The sequence below is a fragment of the Bos mutus genome, chromosome 4, assembly GCF_027580195.1.
Source record: "Bos mutus isolate GX-2022 chromosome 4, NWIPB_WYAK_1.1, whole genome shotgun sequence".
NCBI classification, from domain to species: Eukaryota; Metazoa; Chordata; class Mammalia; order Artiodactyla; family Bovidae; genus Bos; species Bos mutus.
The window spans coordinates 24,061,354-24,083,735 of NC_091620.1; the positions used below are offsets into that span (position 1 = coordinate 24,061,354).

A 22,382-nucleotide genomic window follows, 5' to 3' on the forward strand; every position below is an offset into this window, starting at 1 on the left:
TATAACGAAAAGGACATCTTTTTTGGGTGTTATTTCTAAAAGGTCTAATACAATGCAAATGTTATGGAAAGAATAGTAAATACAATGTAAATGCTATATAAAAAATTGTTGGCACACCTCAAATTGAAATTTAATTTTTTGGAACTTTCTGGATTTTTAAAAAATATTTTTGATCTGCAGGTGGTTGAATCTGTGGTTATAGAACCTGTGGATACTGAGGAATGACTATATTAATAGTTGCATACATACAAAAGAATTAAATACCATCTCCTATGTTCTATAAAATTTTTAATTTTATAAAATAGCTAGAAGAATAGAAGATCCCAGTCAATTTCTACCAAAAATTAGACATGGTATTGGGGATTCTGAACACATAAACCATTCTAAGTCTAGATTGGAGAAGGGAACTTTTTACTGTAAAGATACTGGGACTTCTGCATGGAACCTGACTTTTGAGAAATCTAACCCTGGATAAATCCTGCCAATATTGGAGATAACAGAAAAACAAGCAAATCAACAAAGCATATGGGCTAATAAAATATTTTATTGTAAGGGAAAGAAAATATAACTCTGAATACAGAAGGAGAACACACATTGAAAATTATTTTCTATAGGAAACAATATATTTTTACTGTGGTAAAATATACATAAAATAAAATATATCATTGTAATCATTTTTAAGTGTACAATTCAATGGCATTAAGTACATTCATATTGTTATACAGCACAGAACATATTTTTTATATTCCTTTACAGTACCTTCCCCTCAAAAAAATTTACAGAGATAACTTCTGAGATTTTTTTTTTTAATGCAGGAAGCCTGTAGAAGAGAATATAGCACAAGGAACTCTGCTCAATATTCCATAACACCATAAATGGAAAAACAATTTGAAAAAGAGTAGATAAACATATATCTATATCTGAATCACTTCACTGTACACCTGAAATTAACACAACACTGTTGATCAACTATACTCCAATATAAAATTAAAAAATAATTTTAAAGAGAACAAATTGGAACAAAGACAGAAACAAAAGGGACATGGTTAAAAACTAAACAGTAATACAAGTTTTAATGGAATGGCATTAAAATTCATATTGCAGGCAGTAAAAAACAAAACTTATTAAATAAGAAATCCATTCAGAGGTGTGGAGGACAAACCGAAGAAAGGCTCCCAGAACAAAAAGAAAGATGTATGAAATATTAACATTGAGAGAGGTGGCAAGAGAAACGAAAGAAAGAAGTTGACTGATGTACGGCAATCTAGGCAGCCCTATGCCCCATCATGGTGATTGGTTCAGAACAGACGAGTGACCCATGATTAGCCAATGAGAGTGAAACAGATTATTTTAAAACACAAATCTATGTTCACAAAGTTATTAAACAAAAACAGCAAAGAAAGGTTAAAAAGACAAAAAACAGCGATAATAAATTTTTGAAATTGAGGAGGACTTTTCCTGTTGTCTCAGAATTTGTTTACAGCCCCAAAGCTGAGTATATTAGGAACCAAGTATTGCCAAATTCTAAAAAGAGCCATACGTAGCTCACATATGCTTCCAGGGCTTATAAGACACTCCCACCTCCTTGCCCCAACTTGCTTATGTAAAGAAAAATGAGCAACTCACAGGAGGCTTAGTTGAATTTTGAGTGATTTTAGAGGAGGCGTCATTAGGAAAGTGTGCGGAGGCTTTTCTTTCCCCTTGTGAAGGAGGGGAGGGAGCATAAGCCCCCAACTCCATGAATACAATCTAGAAAGGTTGTGAGTGCCTTTAAGAAGAGGAGCCCCCCAACCAAAAAAAGAGACCTTTCTGTTTTGTAAGTAACTATCATAACATTGTTAATCAGCTATACCCCAACATAAAATAAAAAATTAAAAAAAAAAAAAAAAAAGAGGAGACTTGCATCTCAGTCTCCTGTCAGGTACTCAACATGTTAAACTGCAGAAACTTGTAAACCCCTCCTGGTGTTGACATCAGAGCAGAGGAGCAAGTAGAGAAGAAGTTCTTTGAAGTTTGACATGCATCCCAGGGAGTTGAAGGGCTTCCCTGATGGCTCAGATTGTAAAGAAAGAATCTGCATGCAATGCAAGAGACCCAGATTTAATCCCTGGGTCGGGAAGATTCCCTGGAGAAAGGAATGGCTACCCACTCCAGTATTCTTGCCTGGAGAATTCCATGGACAGAGGAGCCTGGTGGCTACAGTCCATGGAGTCACAGAGTTGGACATGACTGAGCGACTAACACTTTCACCAGGGAGTTTGGGGGTGGTGAAAGAAAAGTGTGTGGTGCTCCTCTGAGAATTCTGAGAGCGGGAGTCTGGCTGGAGGAGGTGGAAGGAGGAAGAGAGACACAACAGAGTGGCAGAATAAGAGAGAGCGTTTTCTCTGGGCCAGGAGGACCTGGAAAGGCAGGCAGGCTTGACATTGTTAAAGAGACTTCTCCAAAGAGAGCTGCTTTCTAGGATGAGGAAACCCAACAGGAAGAAGTGTGCTGCTGGGGTAAGAGTTTGGGGCAGGGGTCCTAAGATGACAGCAGAATTATGCAGTGGGTCTCTGATAGTTCATTTTATGTGTCAACGTGGATGGGCCACAGTACCCAGGTATTTGGTCAAACACTCTTCTAGATGTTTCTGCAAAGTTTTTCTCTTGACAAAATTAACATTTAAATCAGTCAGCTTTGAAGTAAAGCAGATTAGTCTCCACAATGTAGGTGGGCATCATCTAATCAGTTGAAGGCCTTAACAGAAAAGAGACTGGCCTCCTCAGAGAAAGAAGGAACTCTGCCATCAGACTGCATTGACACTTGAACTGCAACCTCAGTTCTTCCCTGTGTCTCCAGACCCAGTCGGTCTACCCTGCAGAGTTCGGCTCACCATCCTCCACAATCATGTGAGCCAATTTGTAAAATCAATCAATCAACCCCTCATATTTGCTCACTCTCTCTTCCCCCTCCCTTCCTATATGTGCACACACACACACACATCTTATTGATCTGTTTCTCTGGAGAACCCTGACTAATACAGGGTGCTATCACACAGAAAGTATCTGAGCCAGGTGGTGTTAACCAAGAGATTACTATAACACAAGATTAGTTTGTTTCTTTTTTAAGATTTTTGATTTTTCTCTTATTGCTTCTCCTATGCATACACCCCCACCCTACTGCAGAAGACCTGCAAAATGAAGGGAAGAGGAGAAAATAATGAGGAAAAAAATCGATGCTGCCTGTTATCAGTGTCCCCTTGGTGTCCTGAGCTAAGGGTTCTTTGGATGGAGATGGGGGTGCCTGGGGAAAGCCACAAATGGATGAGGAATTAGACTTTTACCTTAGACTGAAATGAACACTGTGGTCATTTCATCAGAGAGACAGGGAGAGAAATGTGCAGGGCACATTTAAAGGCAGAGACCCGAGAGAAATAAAGCTGTTCTTAATTGTCTCCCAAGTATTTCACAATTTCAATAAACCAGTTACTGCTAGGTCAGAAAAATACCAAAATATAGGGGAAGGAAAAGGGAAGAAAACAAAGAACAGAAAGAGAGCTTGAGAGGGAAGGGGAAAAAGCCATCAATAAGCAGGGGAAGCAATATAATTACCAAAGTAGGAAGAAGTCAAGGCAAAAAGTCATTAAATTGGACTATGGATCACTATATGTTAATTAAAGTATAACTCACAATAAAATTGAAACAGACATGAACCTAATAAATTAAGTAATAAAGCATAGATATGAATAAAAAATGGAGGTAGGAGAAATGTAATCTTCTAAAACTGATTCTAAAAATATTCACCTGAAGAGGTCAATAGCCAGAGAAGAAATTGAAAAAGTTATCAAATAATCATTTTCCATAACAGGTCTAAGTTATTTCATAGCTACATATCCAAATACCTGAAGGAACAGATAATCCTCAGGCTACTTAATTTTTTCAGTGCAAAGAAAAAGATGAAAAGTGACCCAATTCATTTTGTGAATCTAGCATAACCAACTCTGATCCTAAAACCTAACAAAAATGTTTTAAATAAGAAATCTATACATTAGTCTCATTTTAGGCATGCTAGTTCTAAATTAAAAGACTAGCAAATTCAATCTAGTTGAACTTTATAAGAATAACACACTATGATCAAATAAAATGTATCACAAAATGTAAAAATTGTTAAATACTAAGAAATTAAAAATATCAAACCAATAATGCAGTAGGAGATAAACCATAAGATCATGACAGCATATGCAGAATAGGTATTTAATAAAATTCCAAATTTGTCACTAACAATCTGTCTTAAGCTTAGAGCTAATGCATTTAACAATGAAATATCAGATATAACCCCATTAAAATAAGAAGAAAGTATATGAATTCATATCATCACCATTATTTAATCTTCTGGAGGCTTTAGCCGGTATAAGACACAGAACAGGAAGCAAGAGACATAAACCTTAGAAAAAAAGGAATCTTTCTTTGCAGACAAGAAATAATAATATGTCTAAAATTTCCAAGCGGATCAATTGAAAATCTAATGCAACATAAACACATAAAAGTCTATCACGTTTAGGTATGGCAGTAATAACTAGTTCAGTTCAGTTCAGTCGCTGAGTCGTGTCCGACTCTTTGTGACACCATGAATCGCAGCACGCCAGGCCTCCCTGTCCATCACCAACTCCCGGAGTTCACTTAGACTCACGTCCATCGAGTCGATGATGCCATCCAGCCATCTCATCCTCTGTCGTCCCCTTCTCCTCCTGCCCCCAATCCCTCCCAGCATCAGGGTCTTTTCCAATAAGTCAACTCTTCCCATCAGGTGGCCAAAGTATTGGAGTTTCAGCTTCAGCATCAGTCTTTCCAATGAACACCCAGGACTGATCTCCTTTAGGATGGACTGGTTGAATCTCCTTGCAGACCAAGGGACTCTCAAGAGTCTTCTCCAACACCACAGTTCAAAAGCATCAATTCTTCGGAGCTCAGCTTTCTTTACAGTCCAACTCTCACATCCATACATGACCACTGGAAAAACCATAGCCTTGACTAGATGGACCTTTGTTGGCAAAGTAATGTCTCTGCTTTTCAATATGCTATCTAGGTGGGTCATAACTTTTCTTTCAAGGAGTAAGCGTCTTTTAATTTCATGGCTGCAATCACCATCTGCAGTGATTTTGGAGCCCAAAAAAATAAATAACTAGTTAGAAAACATAATTTAAAATTCCCTTTGTATTACAGAAAGAAAAACAAAACATGTAATACCTAGGAATAAACTTTTAAAAATAGGACTTGCCTGAAAAAGAACTAAACTTTACTAACAGACTTTCTTGTATAAAAATCACATTGAAAAATAAGAAAGAAAATAGAGAGGTAGATTAAAGCAAAAATGACACCATTTTTCACCTAGCAAATTAAGTTTTTTTGGTTTATTTCAGTTCAGTCACTCAGTCGTGTCTGACTCTTTGCGACCCCATGGACTGCAGCATGCCAGGCCTCCCTGTCCATCACCAACTCCCATAGTTTACCCAAACTCGTGTCCATTGAGTTGGTGATGCCATCCAATTATCTCATCCTCTGTTGTCCCCTTCTCCTCCTGCCTTCAATATTTCCCAGCATCAGGGTCTTTTCAAATGAGTCAGTTCTTTCCATTACGTGGCCAAAGTATTGGAGTTTCAGCTTCAAAATCAGTCCTTCCAATGAATATTCAGGACTGATCTCGTTTAGGATATGACTGGTTGGATCTCCTTACAGTCCAAGGAACTTTCAAGAGTCTTTTCCAACACCACAATTCAAAAGCATCAATTCTTTGGTGCTCAGCTTTCTTTATACTCCAACTCTCACATCCATACATGACCACTGGAAAAACCATAGCCTTGACTAGATGGACCTTTGTTGGCAAAGTAATGTCTCTGCTTTTTAATATGCTATCTAGGTTGGTCATAACTTTTCTTCTAAGGAGAAAGCATCTTTTAATTTTATGGCTGCAGTCACCATCTGCAGTGATTCTGGGGCCCCCAAAAATAAAGTCAGCCACTGTTTCCTCTGTTTCCCCATCTATTTGCCATGAAGTGATGGGACCAGATGCCATGATCTTAGTTTTCTGAATGTTGAGCTTTAAGCCAACTTTTTCACTCTCCTCTTTCACTTTCATCACCAGGCTTTTTAGTTCTTCTTGGCTTTCTGCCTTAAGGGTGGTGTCATCTACATATCTGAGGTTATTGATATTTCTCCCAAACATCTTGATTCCAGCTTGTGCTTCATCCAGCCCAGTGTTTCTCTTGATGCACTCTGCATATAAGTTAAATAAGTAGGGTGACAATATATAGCCTTGACGTACTCCTTTTCCTACTTAAGTCTCTGTTTTTAATGGAACCACCCAATACTGGCAAGAGTGAGGTTAAGTAGATACTTCGTGGTTTTACACACTACTGGTACCATATAATTGCAACAATTTCCCTGAAAAACAACTTGTCCATGTATATCATTAATATTAGTTATGATATTACATTTGAACATAGTAATTCTCCTTTCAGGGATCCTTAGGGAAATATTTGGATATATCAACAATGATTTGTTCCAAGGTATTCACAGCAACATTAAAGCAAATAAAAGGGATGAGGGTAAGTAAATTTATAACATTAAAAATAAAAATTTATAACATTAGAAAAATAATGAGGCACATTATATTTTTATATATTATTTTAATGGTTTGTAATATTTGTGTATACTATTTATAAATATATGTATAAATTTACCATGAAAATGATGTCTACAAAGTTTTGGGAACTACTTACTATTATATTGTTAAGCAAAAAAATAAAATCAGTATATAAAATCATATCAGTAACAATTTATGTAATCTCAACTTATTTTTAAAAATGAAAATATAATGATCAAAAATAAATATGTCCAAATACTGTGAAAAATAGCTGTCTTGGTGCTGAAGTTAAAGGTAATTCTTCTGCTTTTTCATGCTTTTTGATATTAAAATTTTAAGAATATGTAGTATTACTTAAAAAGAAAAATAACTTACAAGCATTCATAACCTGGGGTTGATTGATGGATGGCTTCAGGGTGTCCATGGCTCAGCTAAGACTGCAAATACATTTTTTGTGCTAGTGAATTTGCTTGGAGAGAAAGTGATAGTTTCAAAGGGTTTCATCATCCCAGGATAGAAGCTGCTGATTTAAAACTTTCAGGAAGTGATTTAGAAGGGTCATTATTATATATTGACAGTGTTCTAGATTTGCAACCCCCCAGAGAAGGCAATGGCAGCCCACTCCAGTACTCTTGCCTGGAAAATCCCATGGATGGAGGAGTCTGGTAGGCTGCAGTCCATGGGGTCGCTAAGAGTCCAACGCGACTGAGCGACTTCACTTTCACTTTTCACTTTCATTCATTGGAGAAGGAAATGGCAACCCACTCCAGTGTTCTTGCCTGGAGAATCCCAGGGACGGGGGAGCCTGGTGGGCTGCCGTCTCTGGGGTCGCACAGAGTCGGACACGACTGAAGCAACTTAGCAGCAGTAGCAGCACATTCATGCTAAAGGGTTAGATATTTTAAACATCATTATTTTCAAAACTAAGCCAGAAAAATTCTACTTGTCTTATATTCAAATGGAAAAATTCTCAAGATATTCATGAGTATCTTTCTCATTTAAATTATAACCACTACTAAAACTGTAATTCCATAAATATTTATTGAGCATCTATATAAGCAGGGTCCCATGAAGCATGAAATGCTTTTTCAAATAAGAACTCCAAGTTCAGGGTACACTGAAATAAGGAATATATATGATACCTTCACATGATTTGTTTATTTATGTATGCTTATATATGTGTGCACATCAGTTCTGGGGGTCTTATTTTTATTCATGTCTTATTTTGTTTAAAAAAATATTTAAGGAAGCTTACCAAAAAAAAAATATAACATAGAATGAAATTTAAAATAAGTAGGTGAGTCAATTGGGACAAAGGCTAAAATGAGGCAGAAAAGGTAAGATGAAGCCAAGAGTAAGGTCAGAACTCCTAGTTCATGCCAAAGTTTCAAGTTCCCTTGTAGTCTAAACAAGAAGGTAAACATGATCTGTTACATGAGTCTTCGTGCCTGAAAGATAAAAAGAAACCAGTTACTCAGGAGAAACCCAACTATTGCAAATTGTACCGCCAAAGGGAAAGTTCTCCCATGGGCCTTCATAAAGAGGGCACTGTAATATAATGAACAACATCTTCTCAAGGTTAAATAAGGAACAACAACCGGATGTAAAATACACAGGGAAATATGTGGGTCGTACCAGGCGTCACTGAAGAGCTCTTCCGTGACCACGTACTTAAAATCACAATTCCCCATCCCCGTTCCTAGCTCCTTTTGTTCCTGTAGCACTATCATCAATGAGGCTTTATCTTTTTTAAAATCTCTCTCCCCGCTCCATTAACTTAAATATAAATTCAATGAAGGCAGACATTTTGGTCTATCTCATTCATCCACATTCCCAGGGTTCAAAAGAATTTCTAACACATAGAAGTTGTTCAATATATATTTATTGAATGAGTGAATTCATGAATTATCATCATATAATTATTAGTGAGTAATATCATTATTACTATCAACATGTCATTCTCATTAGCAGGATTCACAGAACTCTTTTGCATTATATTCTTCAAGGTGAACAGAGGATAAAATTAAAACATAATTTTGTAAAAGCGATTTTATGAAAGTCAGATAATGTGGCATAAGAATGTAGCTTTCAGGAGTCAAGATATGAATTTCAAAACATCTAAAGGAATCAATAAACTGCATGTTTTTAGACAATCCTTCTTAAATAAGAATGTAAGTATGATGAAACTACAAGTTGGGGTTATATTTCCTGAAAGCAGTTGGTAAACAGCTATTGTGTGTTCCTGCAAATGGCACAGCTGTATGGTTTGATTCAACTAAGCTGAGTTAGAAATTAGAGCAAGGAATCTAAAAATGAGGTATTCCTGAAAGTAAGTTTTGATACTTGCAAAGACAGGCTAAGAGATAAACCCCAGCCAGAACCAAGGCTTTTTTCAGAAAGAGATTAGATTACCATGTTAACATAAAGACATTTATATGATGTTGGTGCCAAATGGATAGATTCATAGCCCTAAAAGATTTTCACCTAGAAAAAATTTAAAGTAGGACACCCAAAAGTTCATCTGAGCCACATGACGTCTTAGTATAACTCCCAGAAAGTAACATAATCTTTCAGTATGTTATAATCATGAAATATACACTTAATTAAGCAAGTAAGTTAGCTTGCTAGATAGGGCTGTTTTCCATAAGGAATTTAAATATGGAGAGATGTTTACATACTTGAGAACATTAATTACATAAACAATGTTCTATAGTGATTCTTCCTGAAACTGTTATATAACAGAATCAGTTGTCAGTTCAAGTCAGTCCTGGTTGTCGATAATAAAACCGTATATCAAGCATCCAGGAGAACCTTTTTCTTGCTCTCAGGGCTTAGAGATGGAGAGATGGCTCACTGAGTTCAACGTGAACAGGTCCTTTTCTTTTTTTTTTAAGTGAACGAGAGGAACCATAACACCTCTCTTTTACTCCTGCCAAATATTGTTTGATTCATAAAAGCCCATGCACACCAACCTGACTCCCAGTGACAGCTAATTCCCAGTGATGCCCAGTGGGAGGTGTGTGTCTATCGCAGATGCTGAGGTGCGCCTCCAGGTGCCCCTTGAGGACTGAAGGATTTATGACCCCAACTCCTGGAAGTGCTGCCCACAGTCCTGCCTCAGCTGTCAGCCTCTTTGGGAATCCGCTGAGGCAATGGGTGCCTGGCCCAAGTGCACGGAGACCCCTGGGCACCCCTGCTGTGCTCTCCTGGGCTGTCCATCTCTGCGTGTCCAAATCCAGCCTGCCCATAAGGCCCTGCTCAAATACCACCCTCTTCCAGAGGCCTCTCCAGATTCTTTCCTTTTCTAAATGTTCTTTTCTTTTCTAAATGACCGTGCTCCCTCCCCAGGTAGGGTTGCCAGATAAAATACAGGACACCCTGTTAAATTTGAATGTCAGGTCAACAGCAAATAGTTTTTCATAAAGGCATGTCCCAAGTATTATATGGGATACACTTGGACTAAAAAACTAATCATTGTTGATCTGAAATTCAAATGTAACTGAGCATTGTGTATTTTTATTTGCTAAATCTAGCATCCTTATGTCCAGGCAGCCAGAATCCCATAACTGTTCTTCACAGAAGGATAAAGGCCAGTCTCCTTGCCTCAACATGGGAGAGTTCTGAGGGGTCTTCCCAGTTACAGAGTTCCCCTGGGGGACAGTTGATGTTTTCTATTGAGGCTGTATCTAAGTCTAGCTTCTCCCTCTGCGCAATCCTGCTTCTTTGTCTACATCAGTCATTAAATCCCAAGTGTTAGTTGTTCAGTCATGTCCAGCTCTTTGCAATCTCATGGATTGTAGCCCACCAGACTTCCCTGTCCATGGAATTCTCCAGGCAAGAATATTGGAATGCGTAGCCATTTCCTTCTCCAGGGGAACTTCCCAACCCAGGGATTGAACCTGGGTCTCCTGCATTAGACACAGATTCTTTACTGTCTGAGTCACCAGGGAAGCTGATTAATCCCAAACAGCTCCCCCTAATAAATTTCCTGCATAAGCAGACTCTCCCTCCTAGAGTCTGCTCCCTGGAAACTCAACTTGAAATAGGGCCTGAGGATGAATAGAGTGGTTTGGCTAAAAAAACAAGGTGAATGACTAAGAGAGGTGGGGAGTGGTCCAGAGAGAAAGATTCAGGTCAAGTTATGAAGAGTATACACAAACACTATATATGGTTGAATATTGCAAGACGGACTAGTTCATAAGACACACGACCTTATAATTTAGAAGTTAGTATCTGGGAAATCCCAGTTGTTTGTGACTCCCCGTGGTAGAGGGTGGGGGGTTGTGGAAATGGAGGTCAAATGGTGAGGAGTTTTTACTTTCCTCCCATCAGTGCTTCCTACACCTTTCTACCAAGGCTGGGTGAACCTCCATGGTCTGTGGTGGCATAAAATTCCATTGAGGTCTTTTCTTCAAATACTGGTGCAAATCATGACTTCCATTTCATCACTTATTGCATTGCATTGCATTTTAAAAACGATTTTTCCAAAATTATTCCATTAACTGACTTCCAGGAAGATGTCCCCATGTCCTGTAGCTTCATATACTTCACAGAACCAGTCACTCACACCTGAGGGCATTTGTATCCCAGGGTGAGTGGCACTGCCTTTAAGAGGTCTGTTTCTCTCCTTTCCTTCAGGGTCTATTCTAAGGAAAGTTATGTAAGCCTCTCTTGAGTCCAGAATCTCTTTCTCCCTCTAGCTTTCTCCTGGCTAAAAGTTTCTGCTCGTGTGAAGAAAAAAACTGTACCATGGCAGCGCATCCCGACTCCCACTGCTTTTCCACACGGACTACAGACTTCTTTAACGGGCACACAGTGCCTGAGGTTGATGTATATCTTTTGTCTAGGTTGCCCCTAGCAACACTTGATAACTAGATTCCAAAATTATATTTAAAGATATCAGATCAGAAGCTGAAACAGCCCCCAAATATAATTGAGTGATATTATTGCCACATAAGTTGGGGCCAGTTCACCTCAACATACTGTCTGCCACATGCCCATGCCCACACAGAAGTTTGACATTTTACTAGGTAGACAGGAGCACAGTTATGGGGAAACCTGAAGTTTTCTCCATGGTACAATCTTCATTCTAGATTACCTATAAAAATCTTCATTTGAAAATCAGGTAAGATTCATTTGAAAATCATTTGAAAGTCAGGTAAGAAAAAATAAATTTACACTGAGCCACACTAAGCTTCCCTTTCTGTACACGTGTACATTAGCCAGTCAGTTGTGAACAACTCTTTGTGACCCCACGGACTGTAGCCCTCCAGACTCCTCTGTCTGTGAAATTCTACAGGCAAGAATACTGGAGTGGGTTGCCATTTCCTTCTCCAGGGGATCTTCCCAACCCAGGGATTGAACCTAGGTCTCCTGCATTGCAGGCAGATTCTTTACCATCCGAACTACCAGGGAAGCCTTCTGTATATGATTCCCCATGAAAAGATATTGGTTAGATGACCAAGATATAATTTCTCCTTGCACAAATCTATTCCCCAAATTCTGTGTCAGTTAATGCAATTTCTAGCAATACAACAACAATTAATCCTGCATCCTAGCCATTCTTCTATGAAGACTAAGTTGCTGCAGAATTAACAAATTTTTTAATACTTGTAATATTTCCTGAAGATGAAAAATAAATCAGAGTGTTCATAGACTGTGAAATGAGTCCTGTGTTGATGAGAATTGTAGATAATTGTCTCATATATAGGACAGACAAATGTTAAAATAAATGTAATTTCAAACTCTGAGTCTTAGAAGTGACTTATTTCTACATGAAATAAATTTCTCTCATAATCGTATCAATGCAATATTTATATTCCTTGTTAAGTAGAAGTAGTAAAGGTACTTCCTTCTTTTGGAGCAGACAGAAAGGAAGAATACTTACCTCTAATTACCTGTAAAATGTTAAGATAATCTTCCACTTGGGATACCATGAGAATCCTAGAAAAAGAAATAGCATCATATTTATTTTATAGGGGAAAATAATCACCTATCTACTTCTCATGATACAAAAGATATTGTTTCAAGCTCACTTCCAAACTCTCTGCCTGTTTCAAATTTCTTGAGAAATCTACATGCAAATTCTTAGGCAGCTTTTGAAACCAAATACAACCAAGATTTATTGGTTCTCCTTCCTCTGTGAAAATCTATTGTGTCCCTTTGATTTCCTAAAAGACCTAAGAAAACCAACCTTAGAGGGCCTTCTAGACGTTGTTAATACAAAGTTATGAGCGATCACTTCCAACAGACATCAGACACCCCCTCCTCTGAAACTGTCAGCAGCACCACCAACCCCAAGGTCTTCTGGAACTAACAGGAAGCTAATATAAACAGTGAAAATGAGTCTCAGAGAGGTGCTGACAAAAGAGAAGAAAGGAAAGTCACAGGGGAAAATGAAGAACATGAAGAGGTCACTCTAAAGACATCAGTGCCTAGGGCAGGGCCTGGCAGGCCACTCCACACTCAACAGATATTTATTGAATGGTGGAGCTCTTTGTTATCAACTGAATAGTCTTCCCTAGAGCCATGAGCAACCTGCCACACAAAGACAGCATCCAGGGATAAGAAAATCAGTGGGAAAGGGGTTGGCAAGGTGGGTGGTGGAGACCTCTCTTCTGTTCACTGCTCTGCCACAACTAGATGTCTGACTTAGGGAAAGTCACTTACATGTCTGAATCTCTAATTCCTCAGCTGAAAAGTGAGGGGATTAGACTCTGATCTGTAAGATTCCTTCAAATTCAAAGTCTACAATCCCTATGACACAAAAAAGGGTGCAGTCATCACACAGTGCCTTGGCCTTGACCAGAGGTCAGGTTTGGCCTGTCGTCCCGCACATTCTCTGTGGCCGTGACCTCTGACCCTATCCTGCTGCAGTTCCAGCCCTACCTTCCTTCCATTTAAGGGTCAGCCTGTCATGGGACCACCAGCACCAATAAGTTTAGCAACTGACCTGCACAGGGACCTAGAGAAAACCACTCTCCCCTCAATTTATATTCTCAAAGGTTTTTTGTTGTTGTTGTTGTTGTATATTACGGACCTATACTTCTTTTGTTTTGTTTTGTTTTTAGTTTGGAAATAACCCTGTCAATGGATACATAAGCTGTTTCTTTGGCATGGTAATATTGAGGTTACGAATAATAGCCTGATATACCTTCTCTCTGTTCCAGGAAGAGATGCTGAACTCTAATCTTAGCTATCTATCTCACTGACTGTGGGCTATTAATCATCAAAAGACCAAGAGAAAGAATTTAGGTATAACCCAAAGTCAGTCCTGGAAAAACATTCCCAAGAGCATTGTCCATTGCTAACAATAAGTTCTACAGATGTACACAAAAGGAAAAGCTGTACCCATTTCTCTCTTCTCTTTCACTTAACCCTGGCATAAAAGCAACAGATTCCTCATAAACAGACTGAAAAAATAAATCATTTACCACTTATAGGGCCAGATTCAGGAAAAGAAAACATTTATGTAAGCCACTTCCTGAATAGTCAGCTTTTAATGACAGCTACAAAGCCTCCTGAATGTTGTACCCTAAGGCTCCCTGAGGATCCTAAAACACAAACAAATGTAAATAATGGTCAGAAAGTCTTTGTAAGTTGATTAACCTCCTTTAATTCTGACCTGTCCCTGAGATATGATCAAGTGAGCTCATTAGTAAAATCCCTTTTTCAATAAATAACAGATGTTTTTTTAATAAAATAGACAACCAGATGGGTGGCATCACTCAGATCCACACCTCATTTTTACCACTCAGCCAGTTATCATTATAAACACTCAATGAATTATATGGTTTCCTTAGGGTGGAAATGCAGGGGAGGAAAACAAGTTCTTGTTCAATGGACATGACTCCTTTCAAATAAATTCCAGAAGAAGAGGCTTTGGCTCATTAATTTTTAAATCTGCTAAAATGTTCAATTAGCGGCAAAGCACAACTTCCAAGTCTAGTTTGTCAACACAGAATCTGAGAACACAAATTTAAGGAGACATAAATCAGTAAGGTTGAATCCTCTATATTAATAATCAATGACTTCCTCCAGAACAAAAAGTGACTAAAGTCAAGGTATTTTCAAGAAAATATCTTGATAGATATCAAATAATAAAAGTCTCTAGGGTTCTAACTGAGCAGAAAACTTATCAACTTCTTTTCTATACACAACTTTGCTCAGGGTCGTGAAGCCAAAGCCTTTCCATAAATGCAGGGACTGAGTCCACTGGAAGCAGCAATTCCCTAAGAAGATCACAGGACTTAAATCAGTGGTCCAGATATCCTGGGAAGTTGTTTTCTGGAGTGAAGCAGAAGTAAGATTTTGAAACCAACCAGCTTTAACATTATAAAATGATCTCTTTCCATCCATTCCTAATTATATTTTAAGGGGAATAATTAATTGAGAAAATGAAATAAATTTCATCTTATTAGATAATGAAGGGCATTTTGCATCAAGCAATAAAATTGAACCTCCTGCAACAAGTCAAAACCATGATAATAACTTCAAATCAACTTATAAAATAAACCAAGGTGAGGGGGAGAAGTCCTTGAAGTAATGTCAGGCCAAATTGATATTTAGAATCCACAAATTTTATAAAGGGCATACATCAACAGAGACATCAGGTATTTCCCTGCATCCAGTCTCAGCTTACATTTGAGTTTGTTACGATGGAAAGGGGAGAAGTTCTTAATATCCTGCATAGATTATTAGATTAAATAAAAGGTGACCTCAAGTTAATTTCATCAGGTTACTTTATTCCTTCCCAAAACCAACCTGAAATAAGGCACAGTAGAAATGGGACTTTATGGGGATGGTTCTAAATGTTGAAAAGGAGGTCATTCAAGATGGGGAAGGGGGAGGAGAGGGAAGGACAGGGTAGCCAGATAGCATCAGGGGAGCATCGAGTATAGAGGGTGAGGAAGTAGGCAGGTAGTCAAGATTAGCTTTCCCCAAATCCCTCCTGGGGCTGGTTCCACGTGGAATGCTCTCAAATCTTTCTGCTCTATCCCCACCTGCCTCCCTTTCCTGAAGTTTAATTTGAGAGTTACTTCCCACCAGTGTTTATATGGGAGAAGGCAATGGCACCCCACTCCAGTACTCTTGCCTGGAGAATCCCATGGACGGAGGAGCCTGGTGGGCTACAGCCCATGGGGTCGCTAAAAGTTGGACACGACTGAGCGACTTCACTTTCACTTTTCACTTTCATGCATTGGAGAAGGAAATGGCAACCCACTCCAATGTTCTTGCCTAGAGAATCCCAGGGATGGCAGAGCCTGTTGGGCTGCCGTCTATGGGGTCGCACAGAGTCGGACACGACTGATACGACTTAGCAGCAGCAGCAGCAGTGTTTATATGAGGATACGAGATGACACCTCCCCCCAGTTATCAAACACCATCCTCAAGGTTAAACAAATAGTTGTACTTGGCTTTATCTCCATTTTGCAAATTGCATTATAATTGACCCAAAATTCTCCTCTATGTAGCGGGGAATGAGGGAAACAGCCGTCAAGTATCTACTTCTAGCTCCTTTTCAACCCCGGCACTTGGTCAACCTATACCTTCCTAAGGTGGCAAAATACTGAACTTAGCAAAACTATCCATAAACAGGGATATCTTTCTTTCCCTCCCATCATTTCCAGAACCTACTAATGGCAAGCACACATACAGATTTTTTAAAAGGTGAAAAACACATTAATAGATTTTGGATTTCCCAACCATTGGAAATAGGTGTGCCCCTGTGGTCATGCATGGATGTGAGAGTTGGACTGTGAAGAAGGCTGAGCACCAAAGAATTGATGCTTTTGAACTGTGGTGTTGGAGAAGACTCTTGAGAGTCCCTTGGACTGCAAGGAAATCCAACCAGTCCATTCTGAAGGAGATCAGCCCTGGGATTTCTTTGGAAGGAATGATGCTAAAGCTGAAACTCCAGTACTTTGGCCACCTCATGTGAAGAGTTGACTCATTGGAAAAGACTCTGATGCTGGGAGGGATTGGGAGCAGGAGGAGAAGGGGACAACAGAGGATGAGATGGCTGGATGGCATCACTGACTCGATGGACGTGAGTCTGAGTGAACTCCGGGAGTTGGTGATGGACAGGGAGGCCTGGCGTGTTGTGATTCATGGGGTCTCAAAGAGTCGGACACGACTGAGCGACTGAACTGAACTGAACCAATGTTTACACCAAAAATGGTTCTGAATAGATATGTCCTTTTGAGAAACCCTTGTTAAGGAATGACCCTCAACATTGTATGTATTAAAGTCTCTCATTCATGTCCAACTCTTTGCAACCCCATGGACTGTAACCCACCAGGCTCCTTTGTCCTAGGGATTCTCCAGGCAAGAATACTAGAGCGGGTTGCCATGCCTTCCTCCAGGGGATCTTCCCAACCCAGGGATAGAGCTCAGGTCTCCCGCCTTGCAAGCGGATTCTTTACCATCTGAGCCACCAGAGAAGCCCAGATTCTCAGCTCAATGCTCTTAATGGCCTGAGACTGTATCCTGCTGTAAGAATCTGTTAGATCCTGTTGAGTTATCATCCATCCTTCCACAGAACACAGTGGTATGGACACAGATTCGCTCTTGCTTTTCTTAGAGAAGGAGGAGTTTTAAGTTGGGAGTAATCAGTAGCAGTCTGCCTCAGTCTTTAGGATTTCTGGCCCTGAAGCTCATCTGATGGCCTCAGGTATGCCTACTACAGTCCTGGTACCTCACCACTGATGTTGTGAAGTGATAAGCCAGAAAACTCAAAAATGCCTACAGCTTTTTAATCAACTAGAGATTGTCAGTGGGTTGACGAAAAGGGATCTCCTTAAAAATAAGTATATATACAGAGCACTTGACAGACCACAAATTATTTTCATAGTTTAGATGACAGAATCCTCACAATCTTATGAGATGGGAAGGTAATTTTATCTCCATTAAAAAAAAGAGACTTAAAAAAGTTAAATGGGATTTTTATAATTGTAGGGTTGGTATGTCATAGGGATAGAACTTGAACCCAAAATTCCAGATTCCAAGGCTGAGTGTGCTTTTCGTGGTGTCACAGTGCCTGTCATATCAGAAATAAAGAAAACTGAGTCTGGAAGCACAGGGCATACCAGTTGGCTTGCTTGACTCTTATATTTAATTGTATTTTTATCTTGTTACATGCCCTATATTTTTATAAGTTGTCCCACATCCTTTGGGAGAGCAAGGGAAAAGAAAAAAATTAGAAGAGAAAGAGGATAAGAGGGAAAGGGGAGAAGGCAGGAGAGAGGAGGACAGCTGGAGCTCATATTCCCCATCTTCACTAAGCATTTTGTACTATTTACTTGTTGCAGACGATATTCTTATGAATATGGATATCATATTACTTCAAGATACTCATAGCTCATTGCTGTGGTTTTCTAAAAATGTGTTTATGTGTTCTAGTAAGTAAGACAAATAAGACTAACTGTTCTTATACATTTCTCAATTTAGAACTGTAAAATAAGTAAAGCAAGGGATAAAATTCATTTGTTTCTGTAGCAAGTTCCCTACTAAGCCCTTACTACACTACATCATAATTACATATTAGTCTATCTCCCCTAAGAGACATGTCACGCTTGCCCATTACAGTATCCTGGCACATGGCAGTTGTTTAATAAATTTTTGTTGGATGAGTAAATATGATTAAAGCAAAGTCATGTTATTACTCACGTGCCTAAAACTGACTCTCAGCTCTCTGGAATCTAGTACATAGACTTAATGAATATATGTTAATAAAACATATAAACATGTGAATGCAAATTATTGTCCTATAAAGTAAGGTATGAAAAGTATTATTTAAGTGGCAGAGAAAAGTGTTATAGGAATTCCAAGAGGGGAGAGCTTTCTTTTAGGGGAGCACCCAGGGAAAGATTTATGGAAAAGGTGATTGTCACTAGCTGGAGGCCACAGAGGACATGTGTTTCAAGCAGAGAAGACTTCACAGGAGCAGAGGAAATGTGGGAAAAAGCAAAAGAGTTGAGGAGACAAGTTGGCTAAACAAGTCAGTTGAAACTGAGGGATGATGGTGATTGGTATGAAAGACGTTGCTGTTATTTCCCAACACCCATCAACCCCCTCTTCCTTAACATCAGAACCTTGATGTTAGCTGGTCCCCTCCCGCCTTGCTGCCTCACTAAGAGATTACATTCCCATCCTTTCTAGAAGTTAGCTGTATCCATAGAGCTATGTTTTGGCCCACAGAGTGTTATCTGAAGCATCTTGTGGACTTCCAGCACAGCTCTGTAAATCCTACAGGGGCCCACACTTCTCTTCTTCATGACGTAGCTAATGCTCGTCTGTGTGAACTGAAGCTTTAACAGCCATTTAGGGCCATGAGGATGGAACACACAGCCTAAGGTTGGTGAGTGCTCAAAGAAGCCTTGGTCCCTGAGGATTTCATAGGGTCCCATACCAGGCCTGCACCACCTACTACTGATTTTACAAGAGAAAGAAAGAATTTCTACAAAGTTCAAGACTCTCATGGCTGTTTGTTAGTCACTAAGTTTGTGACCGTATGGACTGTAGCCCACCAGGCTCCTCTGTCCATGGGATTTTCCAGGCAAGAATACTGGAGTGGGTTGCCATTTCTTCCTTCAGGGGATCTTGCCCATCCAGGGATCGAACCTGAGTCTCCTGCCTTGGCAAGTAGATTCTTTACCACTGAGCCACCAGGGAAGCCCTCAAGAATTTCATACCAAATTTTAATATTATGTGAAGCAAAACCTAATCGAAATGGGTACATTAAAAAAATGTGAGCACAACACATATAAACACAACCACACTATATAAAAATATAACCCTACTGCCTTTCATGTTCAGCCAACTTCTCCACTTGTCACTTTTTGACTTTGCTAAACCCAGATGACACAGCTCTGCTACATTTAAGTAATGTTTACCACCAACATAGCCCCTGAGAAATCTTCTTCAATAGCATCGTCGAAAGCAATTTTCTAGCATCTGATTTTGGTGTAAATCATTAAGATTTTTGCTTTGGCATGCTGCAATTACAGCCAGGCAGGGCCGCAGCCTGGAATTAATCAAGAAATCGCAACCAGGTCAGCTTCAAAGGACTTCATTCCCGTGGGAGATGATGGCAAGGGCAGGGAAAGTTGTGACTGAAACTTAACCCACAAGGCAGAGAGCTGCTTGTTATCCTTGCTGCTGCTGCTGCTGCTGCTGAGTCTCTTCAGTCGTGTCCAACTCTGTGCGACCCCATAGACGGCAGCCCACCAGGCTCCCCCATCCCTGGGATTCTCCAGGCAAGAGTACTGGAGTGGGTTGCCATTGCCTTCTCCTGTTATCCCTAGCAGATATAATAAATACCAAAATCTAGATTGAAAGAGACAATTGTGCAGCAAGATAAATTTATTTGCAAAGCAAAACCTGGAGTCTTCTGCGTAAGTGCAGGAAAGCCAGTTCTGTGATAGGAGCTCCGGGGAACATTAAAAAGGAACACACAGAAGTAGACAAAACAGAGTTTGGGAAAGGGTGGTGTTGATGAGAAACAGGAGCCATATGATAACAGCAATTAACCTGAAACTGAGTTAATCAGTGGGCTTCCCAGGTGGCTCAGTGGTACAGAAGTGAAGTGAAGTGAAGTGAAGTTGCTCAGTTGTGTCCGACTCTTTGCGACCCCTTGGACTGTAGCCCACCAGGCTCCTCCGTCCATGGGATTTTCCAGGCAAGAATACTGGAGTGGGTTGCCATTTCCTTCTCCAGGAGATCTTCCCGACCCAGGGACGAACCCGGGTCTCCTGCATTGCAGGCAGATGCTTTACCATCTGAGCCACCAGGGAAGTCTCAGTGGCATAGAATCCATCTGCAAATGCCAGGGGTTTGATCCCTGGTTCGGGAAGGCCCCTGGAGGAAGAAATGGCAACCCACTCCAGTATTCTTGTCTGACCTGGTTGCGATTCCTTGATTAATTCCAAGAAAATGCCATGGACAGAGAAGCCTAGTGGGCTATAGTCCCATGGGGTCACAAAGAATTGGATACAACTGAGCACCTGAGCACACAAAAGGAGATGAGCGTATCCTGTCTGATTAGTTATCCAATTGCCCCCTTTCTGGGTGACCTGAGTGGCCCCAGAAGTTATTCCAACATTTACCAGTGACTTGGAAAGTCCCCGTTGAAAAGTAGGACTCATAGGAGCTCGGGGAAGGGCACATAGCTTCCTACTGACTGGACCCGTCCCTGACTCAGTCCAACCTGGTTTTCTCATCTGTTTCTGATCCACTACCTCCATCTTCAGAAAGCTCAAACAAAACCCATACTTTTATCACAGTTTAAAAGCATTTCCACATAGATCTTTTGACGCTCATAACACTTCTGGCCAGGAACTGAGTCCCAAAGTTTCACTTCTTTCACAAGCACCACTAAGTGATTCATTTTTACAAGAGTCTGCTCCAGGTGGCGCTGGCGGCGCAGCTGCAAAGTCAGAGGGAAGAAGGAGAGGAAGAGGGAGGGGAGCCCGCGGGAGCAGTGGCAGAAGCCAGAGTACAGGGAACACTTGAGAAGAGCTGTTTGCTTTGGATGAGGATTCATAACCCAGAGAAGGAGGAGGTCAGAATGGAAAGGCTGTGGGGCTCAGATTGTGGAGGACTGCTTCGAATGCCAGGCAGAGACCTGTGTTTTGATTCCATGGTCAATGTGAAGTCAGGCGGTATACATCTATGCAGGCTAATCACATGCCTTAAGAACTGGCTTTGGGGAAACTAACCTGATCATGATATGTAGGTTGTATACACGTGCAAAAGCTTGAGACTAGGCAGAAACTTTGGGAGAAAGTTTGTTCTGTTGTTGTTCACTCACTCAGTTGTATCTGACTCTTTCTGACCCCATGGACTGCAGCACACCCGGCCTCCCAGTCCTTCACTGTCTCCTGGAGTTTGCTCAAATTCATGTCCACTTGAGTCAGCGATGTTATCTATTTCATCCACTGCTTCCTCCTTCTCCTTTTACCTTCAGTCTTTCCCAGCATCAGGGTCTTTTCCAATGAGCCAATTCTTCACATCAGGTAGCCAAAGTATTGGAGCTTCATCTTCAGCACTAGCAGGAGAAAAGTTTACAGGGTGACAAAATTTTCTGTACACATTTGTACCTCCCCCCGCCCCCCGCCCAGTTTTTCTTTATGGCCAAAGCAATTCCTAAGCTGAGGTTTCCTTTACTTTTGGATGTCCCTACATTCAGAGCCTAAGCCAAGTCTGAGCATTTGAGAAGCCCATGTGCACGCCTCTTAAGGGACCATGCTCTTTCTCCAGCAGCTGCCCAACGTCACCACAAAACAAATAAGTGTGACTATTGACAGAAAGCAATAACCCTTCCTACATGTGTTGAATAAATTGCCTATTAGCAGTCCCACACCATAATTCATGTCCGATTATGCAGATTCAGCCCTTATGAATGAGTGGGAAAATCTTATCATTAAGTGAAGTTCTATACCAAATCCCTAAGCATTTTCTTATTATTTCCTAAAGCTGTTCCTCCTTCTGGCTCATCCCTGAACTTTCTGAGAGCTAGTTGAATCAAAGATAAGCAAGAAGTTCGTACTCTCTGTATACCATCCCTCTGGGGAAGAGCCTCTTGGGTGCTTGGGATTTATATTATAGAACCACAATTTAAATGCAGATTTTTAACTCCCATGTTGAGCAGCCAAGAAGGAGGTTTCTGACTTGATTAAAATACCGATGCATAAATTTTATACTTAACAGTCTTCTTTCTACAATGGGGTGGTATTGAAGAGATGTTTTTAATGAACTTGTGG

General features: G+C 40.1%; 1 long non-coding RNA gene across 1 annotated transcript; it reads right to left on the reverse strand.

Annotated features, from left to right (window-relative positions):
• Nucleotides 1–7,471: 7,471 nt before the first annotated feature.
• Nucleotides 7,472–21,669, reverse strand: LOC138987520 (uncharacterized). The gene is made up of 3 exons (XR_011463881.1): nt 21,581–21,669; nt 12,509–12,564; nt 7,472–8,069 (listed from the first exon to the last, which is right to left on the reverse strand). It is a non-coding gene; the product is annotated as an uncharacterized lncRNA (long non-coding RNA).
• Nucleotides 21,670–22,382: the final 713 nt, after the last annotated feature.